Raw genomic sequence first — 10,920 nt, forward strand, 5'->3', positions numbered from 1 at the left:
CCCTGTGATCTTCAGAGCCCAAACGGTGCTCTTGGCCCATTGCCTCTGGGGGTAATGGGCTTAATTCTTATAGGGGCCTTCTGAGGAGCTCTGTGGAATGGACACAGAATTTTACCCCCAGACACGGAAAAAGTGAATATTTACGTACTAGCTTTTCTCCCTTTTGGTGCAGAGTTATCTCATGCAGTTAATTCCCTTGTACTCCCAGGTGTGGGCATGGCTCAGACTGGCTGACTGGGTTCTTACTGGCATCTCATGGAGGAGGAAGCATAGGGCAGAAAGCGGGTGGTGTGCTGTGCAGCTGAGGTGAAGGTTTGCAGGTCACACCTGCAGGCAAATGAGAGCTGCAGCAGCACCTGGAGTAAAAAGATGGGCCAAGGGGAAGCGAGGCACGCACAAGAGGTATACTATTTCCTCATCCACTCCATGTACTGCTTGGATCTGTGCACACATTGAATCTAATCTGCAATGTATCATTCAGGGTGGTAGTCAGGTACAGTCTTAACCGGAGGGTTAGTGGAACAAGCTACAGTCTACACAGTTGTGACTGGTCTGAGGCCCTAGCTGATAATCTTCATCTACCCCCACCATGCCTGTAGATTTCCCTTCTCTTGGCCATAACTTTTGCAGACCTAGGTTGCTTGCCTGAGTCACCAGGACCTTCATTTCCAAAGGCCAGAACCTTAGTTACTCTAGCATCATCAGGCCTTTGTTGCAGCAACTGCCTGTTTACAGTTATCACTGGACATGAAAGCTCCAAGATAAGCCAGTGAATCCCCTCGGTGCCAGGCATATCCCTTTCTGCCCCCGTTGTGTAGCAGCAACCCTAGCTCCTTTTAATCAAGGTCACTTAGTGCTGCCAGTGTGAAAACCTTTTTTTTTTTTTTCTTATTGCTGTTTCCCAGGTGCAAATGGCCAGGAGATATTTATAGCTTCAAATTAAAGTGAAATCCTGTTATACTATGATTTATAATAAATATATATTCAGTCTTTGTTTCTGGCACAAAGCTTCTAAAACCCTTGGGATTTCCTAAGTGATGAAACAGATAAAGGTATCTTTTGTTATATTAATGAGGTGAGTTTTGGGCCACACCTAAGGATGGGGGCTGGCTGCCTGGAGAACCAACCATGTGATTAGAAAGTTGGAACTTTCAGTCCCACCCCTCCTTACCTTTATATCCCTGCTCTGCTACTTACTGGTGAAGTGACCTGGAATGTATTTAAATTCTGTTTCCTTATCTTTAAAATGGATAAACTAGTAAAACTTACATTGTTATTAAACTCATTGTTTAATGAGTTATTATAAAATATTTAGCGGCATACATTCAGGCCTCAGTGAGTGTTTACTATTATTATTTTTTTTGGCTGCATCAGGTCTTCATTGCTGCACGTGGGCTTTAGGTGCGGTGAGTGGGGGCTACTCTTTGTTGCGGTGCACGGGCTTCTCATTGCATGGCTTCTGTTGTTGCAGAGATGGGCTCTAGGCGTGCAGGTTTCAGTAGTTGTGGCTCACGGGCTCTAGAGCGCAGCCTCAGTAGTTGTGGCGCACGGGCTTAGTTGCTCCACGGCATGTGGGATTTTCCTGGACCAGGGCTGGAACCTGCATCCCCTGCATTGTCAGGCAGATTCTTAACCACTGCGCCACCAGGGAAGCCCCTATTATTATTTTTAAACCTAATTAATGAAAATGTTTTAATTTGCATTTCATTTATTATTGAAGGATAACTTTTTTCATACATTTTTATCCATTTATGTTTATTTTGTTATTTACTTGCTCAAATCCACTGCCCAATTTTTCTGATGTAAAACGTCTTTTTTTCTTAATGATTTTAAGACTTAAGGTAAATTAAAGATATTAATCCTTGGGCTTCCCTGGTGGTGCAGTGGTTAATCTGCCTGCAATGCAGGGGACACGGGTTTAAGCCCTGGTCCGGGAAGATCCCACATGCCGCGGAGCAACTAAGCCCGTGTGCCACAACAACTGAGCCCACATGCTGCAAGTACTGCAGCCCACATGCATAGAGCCCACACTCCGCAACAAGAGAAGCCACCGCATTGAGAAGCCCGCGCACCGCAACGAAGAGTAGCCCCTGCTTGCTGCAACTGGAGAAAGCCCACGCAGCAACGGAGACCCAACACAGCCAAAAATAAAATAAATTAAAAAATATATATATTAATCCTTGATTATACCAGTCTTTCCTCAAGAGTTGTTTTAGTACACCTCAGTAACAGGAAAAACATTTACAATATATCTGTGTCTAAACTTTGAAAGAAGGCAATACCCAGAGAGGCATAGGCAGAATTTTTTAAACACACACTTTTTTAACATAGAGAATTATTGAGCAATGTGTCCTTAAGAGTTTAATCAATTTCAAAAGATTTTTCATCACCATGAACAGTGCCCCAGATCACACTCAGAAGTGATCTGGTGAGAACACCAATTACACCTCATCTGAGCACTCAGTGCTGCCATTTGTCTGACTGATTCTGCTAGGGGCACTGGGCACAGAAGCCCACAGTAATATGCTTCTGTTGGCCCAAGAACTCAAGTTTGTTACAAGTACAGCCGCTGGAAAGAGTTCCTCAAGGCCACTGTATCTTCCCATCACTTGCTCCTAAGTCCAGGGCATCTGATTGGCTGAACCCAGGGATTGGCTGAGCCCAGGTTATGTGCCTGAGTTCTGGCTGCAAGGGAGACTGAAAAAGCAAACATGTAGTATGTTCAGCTTTAAAGCAGGTAAGGAATTCCCAAACATAAAGTGGTTCAAATGTTGAGCATCCAAAAAATGATAGTTATATACTGAGGAAGGTAACCAGGAACCAGATCATAAAGCCTTTATCACAGGTAAGGAATTTAGACTTCAAACTGATGACAGTGGGAGCTTTGAAGGTGTTAAGCAGGAGTAACCTTATTGAATTTGCACTCCTGGAATATCCTTCTGGATCCTGGAGGAACATGTTGGGGTAGGAGAGGCTGGAGGATGACTAGTAACCAGGCTGTTGTAAGACTTCAGGCCAGAAATTATTTTCAATTTTTGAGACAGCTCTCAGTGCAGGACAAAGCAGCCCCTGCCGATCCCAGGATGACTCATTTAGATGTGAACTTGTCGAAAACTTCATGAAAGTCTAAATATATTATCTCTATTAGTTCCCCTTTAGGCACATGCATGAGGAGCCAGTCTTCTTAATAATTCCTTTTCCTTGTATGACATCCCTTCCTCTCTCTGGAACAATATTCCTTCTCTAACAGGCTGGTTTGTTTAAGTACTATGTCTTTTTATCCTTTATTATGGATCCTGCCTGGAGAAAAAGATTATTCATGCTCTGATCAAAATCCCCTGGGTCCAGTCCCTGATTTATTTTTCTTTCTCACTCCTGGCACAGTCTTCTCATAACTTTGGGGAAGATACAGGGTATTGATTATCTCTACAGTCTTCAGGATCGTTAATGGGGTATTTGAAGAGATTAGAGATCTGAACAAGAAACTGTCTTGATCAAATATGTGTGATTTAAAAATACAAACAGCACTTTAAAATTAGTAAAAACATAATCCTATGAAAACATTAAAAGATTCTGAATTTTCAAAGCTTCCAGTGCCACTTTCTACCTTTGTGTGAACAAACAGAATTTTATCATGTTTCTATTATAGGACCTATTTGTACCTATAACTATGACTGTAATACATCCGATAGTTCCCTCTCTGGCTGCCTTGTTTACTGCCATTTCTCTAGCTGAGCTAGAGATGACTCCTTCTGCTGATAACCACTGTGGCCTGAACAGTGTCATCTACCTGGAGACTCTTTATCATCCCAAGAAGGTGCAGTGAGCATCAATCTTATGGCCAAGTTTCAGGATTTATAGGATTAAAGTCAAGCTGAAAGTCTGACATCTGATCTCTCAATGTCCCTGGAGATGGGTGGCTGGTGAAACATCTGAGAATTCTGGAGCAAACCTGCACTAAAGTTCAAATTCATTTCCCCCATAATCACAAGGAGTATCATCTTATCAGATTAAAGTCAGTTCTTATCACCAATTGCATTTAAATCATTCATCTCATTTAATAATTAGGCTCTGGAAAAATCTTGGGGGTGGGGGAGAGAGGCAAGTTGGCTGAGGCTGCTCCAGAAATCATTACAGGAGGGATTCAAGGACTGCAATCGGATACAAAATTGTTGTGGGTAGGAGGAAAATGTGAGAGGGGACTTTTCTTGAAACTACATTTGCACAGTTAAGCACTTTTTTCTACTTACATTATATGTTTCACATCAATTAAAAACAAAGTTTTCTAAAGAGGGTTTTATTCTTTATGTGAGATAGAGACGGCATCAAAGAGTATTATTATTATTTTATATGGAGTGGCTTGGGTGAGGGTAGATGGAGGTGGACGGTTTCAATAACCCCGGTGCCATATACTAGAAGCTGGATGGGCAGCTTCTCCTCCAAAATCATGCTCTGCAGGAGTGGCACAGAAGCAATTTTTTCCCATCAGGGGGTTTGGGAGGAGAGACAAGTGCAGGCCACAAGGAAAATGAGCTGCTGTTGGTCTGCAGGTACTGGGGATGGTTAGTTTCCTGGAGCCACTGGGACAAAGGAGCCTGTGTCCTACTGAATTCTAGTAGGACACTGGCCATTAGGTGTCTTCTGTGTGTGTGGAGGGGGGGTTTTTGAGAAAGAGCCGCTTTATTGGGAAGACAGCACTGCACGTGACCAACATACAAAGAGAGCCAGATGGGAATCCTACACATCATGCTCAAAAGATACTCAGGATGCTGTGCTAATGAAGATCAACCGGAACATGGACTCCTAGGCAACTTCCCCAACCTCACACCTCCAAGGGGTCGGGACACTTCCAACCTTTTCCTGGAAGGCAACTGTGGTCCACTAGAGATAGAGCCCCTAAGGAGTGCCTTCTTGTTTTTCATAAAGAACATTTTCTTTAGACTTTCTGAAGTCTTCATTTGTTACTTTCATTCTACGTTCTCTCAAGGCCATGAGGCCAGCTTCTGTACAGATTGCCTTGATGTCGCCACCAGAGAGGTCATCTTTCGCCGTGATCAAGTCGTCCAGGGTTACATCATCGGCTAGTGTCATCCTGCTGGTTTTCTGTGTTGATCAAATACTTAACTGAGCCCCGGTCATTTACTAAGCACTAAGGATACTAATCTGAAGATACAGCTTCTTCTTGGAGGAACTCACAATGGAGAAAAACAATTACAGCAGTCAACGCTTATTAAGCTTTTACTCGTGTTCCAGGCACTAAGCTAAAGTAAGGGCTTTACACACCTCTCAACATATCTTAAAAATCATCATTAAAATCATCTTATATCTCATCATCATAAAATTTTGAGAGGTTAAATAATTTGCTCGAGTCCTCTAGCTAATAAGGGCTGAGATAGAAGTTAAATCTGGGCAGGCTGACTCCAGAGGGCATATCTTTGAAAGCGATAAAGACTGATGTTGTGTGGAGCCCAATACTGAGAAAGGACACCTAATCCAGCTTGGAGGGATTAAGAGATGTTGCCTTCAAGAACAGGGACCCCCATGTGCACATTTCTAGCACATTCACAGGTATATATTTAGAGCTGGAAGGATCTTTAAAGATCTGCTAGTCTCACAGCCTAACTCTATAGGAAAGGTTTGGATAGGAGAAACAACTTGTCCAATTCTTCAAGAACCCCGATAAAGAACTCTCATTCATTTCTGGTGGGAATGTAAAATGGTACAGTCAATTCGGCAGTTTGTCAGTATCAGTTTCCTGCAAAACTAAACATACTTTTACCACATGATACAGCAATCATACTCCTTGGTAGTTACCAAAAGGAGTTGAAAACTTATGCCTACACAGAAACCTGCATATGGATGTTTATAGCAGCTTAATTCATAATGGCCACAACCTGGAAGCAACCAAGGGAGGGATGAATAGACAGAGGACAGAGGATTTTTAGGACAGTGAAACTACTCTGTAGGACACTGTAAGCGTAGATACATGTTATTATATTTGTCCAAACCCACAGAATGTACAATGCCAAGAGTGAACCCTAATGTAAACTATGGGTTTTTGGTGACACTCGTGTGTCAATGTAGGTTCCTCTGTTGTAAAAAATATACCACTCTGGTGGGGGATATTGATAATGGGGGAGGCCATGCATGACTGAAGGCAGAGGGTATTTGGGAAATCTCTGTACCTTGCCCTCAATTTTGCCATGAACCTAAAACTGCTCTAAAAAAAAAGGTCTATTTAAAAAAAAAAAAAAGAAAAGAAAGGGACTTCTCTGGTGACGCAGTGGTTAAGAATCCACCTCCCAATGCAGGGAACTAGATCCCACAGGCATGCTGCAGCTAAGAATTCACGTGCCACAACTAAGGATCCCGCGAGCCACATCTGAGGAGCCTGCCGGCTGCAACTAAGGAGCCTGCCTGCCGCAACTAAGACCTGGCACAACCAAAATAAATAAATAAAATTTTAAAAAGCTAAAATTAAAAGAAAAAAAGAAAGAAACCCTGCTAATTTGAGGATCAGTATTCTAGGTTTTGATTAAGTCCTACTGCCCTGATTGTCCGTGTCACCTGTTTGTGATTAGAAATGAGACTGTCAGGACAATTGAGACAACTGCCAGCCAACCTCCTTACCCTGTATAAAAAGAAGACTTGAAAAGCCATTTTGTCACCAGCAAAGACCACTGGGATCCTGGGAAAAATAAGATGGAATCTAGGTGATAATTTAAGGTCTAAACCTCTTCTCTTGTGCTTAGTCTAGTTTCACTTGCCCATAGGGGCCTGTGTGCAGAGGCCTTGCACCTAACACATCGGATTAGAGTTCCTGGGGCAAAACAGCTGTGCCTGACACCTCAATTCAAGATGGCCACGTGCTGTGTGAAGAGATGCTGTGGCCTGAAGTGCCGTGAACAGCACAACTGCGCATGACCCTCAAGAACTCCGCTGCCCCTCCCTCTGCAGATGAGAACCCTATAAAGCAGCCCCTCCGGTTGCCTGTCCCAGAGAGAGCATGTGCTCTAGGGCTCAAGCTCACATCTCCATTCTTTGATCAAAGAATAAAGCTTTCCTTTGCTTCTGAACTGAACTTGGTCTTGTTCTATTAGCTCCAACGACACTGGCAGAAGGACCTTTGTTGGGGACCAACCCGGGAAGGTTGGTAACAATTTTAATAAGGATGTATTTGGAGAGAACCTAGGCAGACGTTTGGAGCATGTTCTGTGTAAAGCAAGTATTAGTAGATTTATCTCTTTTTGGGGCTGTGAGAGTGAAAATATTTGATTCAAAACCAACATTTCCCATGTTATTCTTGCCGAATTTCCAAGGATTTCCATGGATACAAGAATGTATCCATGGCAGGCAGTAGTTGTTGCCCACCAATACTCACTGTCCTTTTTCTTCTAATAGAACACTGATTTGTTCAGGAGGGTGGTGGAAGTCCCTTTATCTCAGGGAGGGTGGGCATGACCCCACACCTAGGGAATGAACCTGGGATTGGTCTAAGGGTGGACATGTGACCCAGTTCTGCACATGAGACATAAGAGAAATCTACTGGGGAGGGCTTCCTTCCCTCAATAAAAGACATTTCCCAAGGAGAAATCTTTCCGTTCCTTCACCCTTTTGCTTTCCTCCCTTCCCCTGACCTAGAACATGGAAGTGAGATGAAGACAAGACAATATCCAAGAATAGCAGAGCAGAAAACCAGAATGAACTTGGTTCCAGGAAAACTTCGTGTTATCATTGTCCTTGTCCTGACCTGCCAACCTCAGACTTCTTTTTTGAAATAAAGTCCTAGTTGTTTCAGTTACAGTTGACTGCACTCAATTGATACCATGTCCTTTTATTAAGAGAAGCGGTATTGTAAAATATACCTGTCCTTTAGATTTTAATTTTATTTATAAAATAAGGGCAGTAAATGCTCATTAATGAGTGAAACTGCCCCGTTTGTTAAATTTCTATTCCAGGAACTGTATAGAATTGCATACACTTGCTTTTTTATGAGGTATCACTGTTAATAGTACTGTAGTGAGTTGTGTCAAAGCTTGTGATATAATTTTAGATTTAAAAAACCTGGAGTAGGCTAATTAGAGTCCAAAGGCCCACTTGATTAGGCAAGATTCCTCAGAAAAGCTCTGTAGTTAGTCATAGGTGAACTACTTATATCAAAGCCATTTTAGATTCTGTCTTAACTTTCACTTTAATTGAGTTATTAATATGCACTGTTGAAATCTTCAATTGAACTTCAATATGGTTTTCTTGTTTTAAGACCTAAAAGATGACGAAAAGAAGGCAGTATGTACTTTAAATTTTCCACACTTTGGGCTTCTGTTACTTATCGCATTAGAAGAATACATGCCTTCCTCCTCAGCTAAAGGCTAGTTATTTAGGGACAAGGACCTTGGCTTACTCATTCCAGTGTATCCTACAGTAGGTCACACAATAGCTTCTCTGAGGCAGGAACTAATAAGTATTCACTGAGTCACCATAGCAACAATAAACTATAACAATAATAGCTAAATTTGCCTATGCTCACTATGTGCCAAAAGCAGTGTGGGTGCTTTCAATGCAGGCTCTCATTTAACCCCCACCAAATCCTTGTGAAATAAATCATTTCCTTCTTACAAATGAGGAAGGTGAGGTTCAGAGAGGTTAAGTCACTTGCTCAAACTCATTCAGCTATAAGCACAGTCTGGATTCCAGAGTCTGAATTCCTTATGAAGTAGGTACTATCATTATCCACATTTTACAGCTGAGGAAATAGAGGCTCAGAAAAATTAATAACTCACTCAGGGTCACACAGCTAATAAGTGGTAGAGCCTGGATTGGAACCCAGGCAGTCTGGCTTTAGCATCTGTCCTCTTAATTATGTACAACACTGACTCACAAAAGGATACATTTTGGACATACTTCAGATTTGTCATGCAATTATATAAAGTTGATTATATTAAATTGAAGGCTAGCTAATTACTAAATGTAACAAAGAAGTTTAAATGTCAGCTCTCAAGCCCCCCCACCTTTTTTTCATTTTAGTAGTAAAATATCTTTCCAGAAGGATAGAACTTCCTTCAAACCCAGAAGTGATAACTCTTTCATCACTCTGGGAAACTACAACACAGAAACTGCACATTAACTATTAACTTATAGTTTACATCCGGGCATTAGGTTTCTTACCTTCCCTCTCGTCCTCCCTGCACTCTCTCTGTGCCCCATCTGGGCAATAAAGCTTGTGCTTTCTGAAGGAAGAGAGTGGCCCACCTCACCACTGCCTTGTAGCCTGCTTCTCCTCCTGGGTAATTGCTCACTACACACCCCATCCCATCCCATCCCATCTCATTCCATGAAACATTGGGAACCTTTTCCACCTCATTTCTGTAGACCCCAGGAAGCCCAGATTTGGACCAGGATCTAAGGTTGGAAACAGAGAATGTTTTGGATACTGATTTTAAGGTAGTTTCCAAAACAGTGGTCCTCACCCTTGCCTGTGCATTGGAATTACCAGAGGAGTTTCAAAAAAATTCTCACTTGGGGGCTTCCCTGGTGGCGCAGTGGTTGAGAGTCCGCCTGCCGATGCAGGGGACACGGGTTCATGCCTCGGTCCGGGAAGATCCCACATGCTGCAGAGTGGCTAGGCCCGTGAGCCATGGCCGCTGAGCCTGCGCGTCCGGAGCCTGTGCTCTGCAACGGGAGAGGCCACAACAGTGAGAGGCCCGCGTACCGCAAAAAAAAAAAAAAAAAAAATTCTCACTTGGATTCCATTCCCAGTATTTCTACTTTAGTTGAGCTGAGATACACCCTGGGCACTTGGAGTTTCAGAAGCTGCCAGGAGCTCCAATGTATAGCTGAAGTTGAAAACCACTGCAGGGTTTTCAACCTCAGCACTCTTGACATTCAGTACTGGATAATTCTTTGTCCTGTGCATTGTAGAATGTTTGCCAACTTCCCTAACCTTTACCTAATAGATGCCAGTAGCACCCTCCCCAGTTGTGACAACCAAAAAATGTCTCTAGACTTTGCCAGATGTCTTGGGCGAGGGGTACAGAATCACCCTTACTGAGAACCATTGGTCTAGAGCGATTGCCAGTAGCCCAGGCTGTGAGAGAACTCTGTCTCCCAAAAAGAAAAAAGGGAAGGGTGGCTTCTATGGCATTCTCTTGAAAATATATAAAGATGCCAAGGGTACCTGGCAGAAAACCCTCCTGTCATTGGAGGAACCTTAATCAGGGTGGCTTTTTTTTAAAAAGAGTTTTTAATTTCTAAGCCAAGAGATGGTGTATTTCTTGGGAAGCATAGTAGAGGAAGGTATCTTCGAGAATAGGGAATTAAGGAAATGATACAGAACTTTCTAGCTGATCTGAAGCACAACAGAAGGAAACTAAATCTTTTTTAAATTAGTGTGAAGAGCCTGGTCTGGGTGAAATATTTTCTCCTGCTGATGAGCTGCTGCCAGCACTGGGGAGATAAAGTACACAGGCTTGGATGCTAAATGGATGTAAACCCAGAACGTTTCCTTAGCTCTAGGGAGGCTTTGTCACCACACTGATGATAGAGTGAACCAAAATGGGTGAGAGTCTAGGTTTGTGTATAAGAGGAGGGTTAGAATGAGCTCATTACGGATGTGCTGGAGTTTGGGAATATTCAGTGGTTGTCTTAGTTTGGGGTTATTTGAGATAAGAACCCAGGAAGCACCGTAGGACAGTGGGGAGGTGAGAGGGAAGGAAGCTACTAATGGATACATTTCCAGAAGTTGCCACCATGAGCAGTGGAGCTTAATCCTTCTGGAAGTTGAGGGGAATCACAGCTGAACACAAGCCTCAGAAGTATGGAGCAAGAGAGCTGGCGTATTTATTCACTAATTTCTGTTCCGTTGGTTGAGGGCTGTGTCCAGGGCCATCCAATCCTCAGCACTAGCTGATTCACTTTTTTATA

The sequence above is a fragment of the Monodon monoceros genome, unplaced genomic scaffold (genome assembly GCF_005190385.1).
Source record: "Monodon monoceros isolate NGI ecotype Baffin Bay Population unplaced genomic scaffold, NGI_Narwhal_1 Super_Scaffold_11, whole genome shotgun sequence".
Taxonomy (NCBI): Eukaryota; Metazoa; Chordata; class Mammalia; order Artiodactyla; family Monodontidae; genus Monodon; species Monodon monoceros.